This window comes from Empidonax traillii, unplaced genomic scaffold (genome assembly GCF_003031625.1).
Source record: "Empidonax traillii isolate 1590-97213 ecotype Southwest subspecies unplaced genomic scaffold, ASM303162v1 scaffold408:size522183, whole genome shotgun sequence".
NCBI lineage: Eukaryota > Metazoa > Chordata > Aves > Passeriformes > Tyrannidae > Empidonax > Empidonax traillii.
In genome coordinates this window covers 370,960-373,677 of record NW_020955601.1, presented here as the reverse complement: position 1 = coordinate 373,677, position 2,718 = coordinate 370,960, and the positions used below count along the sequence as shown (strand labels likewise).

Sequence of the window (2,718 nt, the reverse complement as noted above, 5' to 3'; positions counted from 1 at the left end):
AAAAGGAAGCACGCTGCTTGCAGTGCTGGGAGCTAGAGCCAGATTTTCAGAATTATTAGGAAACCACAGTTTTAGAGCAATCTGTAGGGGCTACAGCTGTGACCATCTCCAACTGCCCACAGCAGGCAAAGAGGCTACAATCCAAGGGGACAGAATGGGTTGCCTCTTGCTGCTCCTGATGACAGCCTTATCACCAGAAACAGAATAATTGAGGTGTGAAGTCACCATCACATGTCTAGAAATATTCCCCAAAGTATCCAAACTGAAGAGAAATAAGAAAAGAAAATGCTTTTCTGTCAGGTCAATCACTGTACTCTGAAACAGGCACCCGGATCTCTGTGATAGCCACATAGTGAAGACTATTGCATTTCAGCATCACAGTGATCTCTAAGGACAGTGATGGCTGATTATATTTCCAACCAACACCTAGTATGTTGGGGCATCAGCTTCTCAGCACTGCCAAAGGGCAGATAACAGTAATGATCATTAGTAATAATATGGTTTGGTTTGTTTGCTCAGACTGTTAGAATAAGGTGTCAGTAAGAATAATGAGCATTTTGCTTGCCCTTTATAGCAGTGCAAATTTAATCACAGTGCTGCAAAGGTGTTCATTTGGATAAATGAAGCCATAGAATCACTAGCTTTAGGCACAAGCAGCCATATTCCCCAAAATACAAGTCTATTCCAGATGTTCTGGTGACTGCATCACACAAAGAACAATTCTAACCTGAGAAAAGAAAAAAAATAGTCCCTCCCCAGAGCTATTAACCCCTTGTTCCCTCAGCAGACTTATCAGGGAAATAGTCATAATATGTGAGTCAAACTGAGGTAGCATGTAGACCAAATATGGCCCAGATGTGTGCAGACCATTAAATTACATTACATTTACAGGGCAGCCTAGAAAGCTAAATTGAGTCAGACAAGTACCTATAAAACTATGTCATAGTTTAAGTCACTCTTGTTCAGCACTTTTTTACTACCGTCTCAACTATGACACACGAGCTGAACACTGCCTGTAGTTGTATGACGTGAAACAGGACAGCATAAATCATGCCCTGCAACAGTTAACTTTTCAAAAGGGGAATGAAAGGATGACTTTAATCTCTCAGGGGTTGAGGATTAGAAAATTGATACAGCTCTACTATAATATATTCTTTCAGCTTTTGAGTGCATGTATATACACAATACATCTATTCTTTTCAGAATAAGGCTCACTTACTTTAAGAGTAAAAATTCAACAACCAGCCACGAACAGTTCCCAAATTATACTAACATAGAATACAGCCTCTCTAGTCCGTTCAGATCTGCAATGCAAAGAGGAACATCAAGGTGGATATTTCCAGGCAAGCAGGCTCACAATATGAGTGCAACAGTACCTTAGTGTGATGCCAGAAGTTAAGGTAGTTGGACCCATTCAGGTCCCAGAGATCCAATACAAAGTGAAAAACCTGAGGCTATTGCACAGCCAAACCAGTGGATTCCCACAGGAAAGGCACAGGAAGCTGCTGGCCCTTATCAGAACATAAAAGCAGACAGAATCCCATTGGGAAATAAACATGACATCCCCCTCACTTCTTTTTTTTTTTTCTTCTTCTTTATTATTTTAAGGAAAAGACACACCTGTTTCCTCTGTGCCAGGCCTTAAATTCCAGACCACCAGCTCAATGATCTTTGTCCTATTAGTCATGACAGGGGCATTTATGACAATGATGAGTGTGGTTGTAAGCATTGTAAAGCACTCAATAATGCTGTCATAGAAGAAAGGCTATACAGGCTAAACAAACCCAGTGATAACAACTAAGGCTCTGTTCCAAGGTATTTAAAATAAAATTACAAATTATTCACCTTCCTGACAAGCAGGGGGTCAGATTACAGCAATTTACTCTAACTCAGCAAGGAGGATGCAAGAAACATAAAGTTTTATTCTTCAGGGGTGAGAAAGTTACCAGGAGCCTGAGTGAGCTGCTCTACAGACAAAATGCAACCCACAGGCCACTGGCTGGACCATTTGGACAAAATCAGTTCTGGATATTGGAACCTATGCAATGCTGGAGACAACTTCATTTAACTGTTGCTGACTTAGACCTTAAATCTACCAAATCCAGGCACTCAAGAAACTGAACACAGATGCTTGTGTGTTGTTCAGTTTCAGGGGATTTGAGGGCTGCATAGAAAAAACAGAGTTAGTGCATGGGGAAGGTTGAATCTATTCACACCAGTGGAGGATAGGGTGCAGAAGAATAAACACCCCTTTCTGAATTGCTTTCAGTGTGCATATTTGGAGATCTCAAAACTAGGAAGCCCTAAACCCAAATAATAATTTTCTTGTGGGAAAGAAAGTCTGGAAGTTTGGCACTTGGAAAAGGATGTAAGGGTCACAGGTTTCTTCACAGGCTCCCCTCACAAAGCCTCCTTCTGCCATGCCTGCAACAGAGCATTTAGACAGAAGGTTACATGGATTGCACTGTCACTGCAGAGACGCGGGTTCGATTCCCGGTCGGGGCCCCTCCCCGGGCAGATGGAGCTCGTTAGCCCGTAAGGCAATCCATCTACGTCCTGAGGACCTCGCTGCCACCGTCCAAGCGTGCTTGGCCCCGGCAGATGAACCTCAGGATTAAAGGGTGGGCTCAGTTCCGCGCACACTGTGTCTCACCTAAAAAATCCAATGCGCAGGCTGGAAGGTGGAAAGACCTTCCCCGGTTCTTCGTTCGCGAAGAG

At 43.0% G+C, this 2,718-nt stretch overlaps 1 protein-coding gene across 2 annotated transcripts in view; it reads left to right on the top strand.

The window, feature by feature from the left end:
* The first annotated feature begins 1,361 nt into the window (after positions 1-1,361).
* The window catches only part of EMP1 (epithelial membrane protein 1), a 28,737-nt gene continuing 27,380 nt past the window's right edge, over positions 1,362-2,718 (top strand). The window contains exon 1 of one of the 2 annotated variants that reach the window (XM_027893854.1): positions 1,362-1,400. The gene's annotated coding sequence lies outside the window, so the exon portion shown is untranslated. Of the gene's footprint in view, positions 1,401-1,788; positions 1,816-2,718 lie in introns of those variants that run through there. The other variant, XM_027893855.1, reaches the window with a different exon arrangement.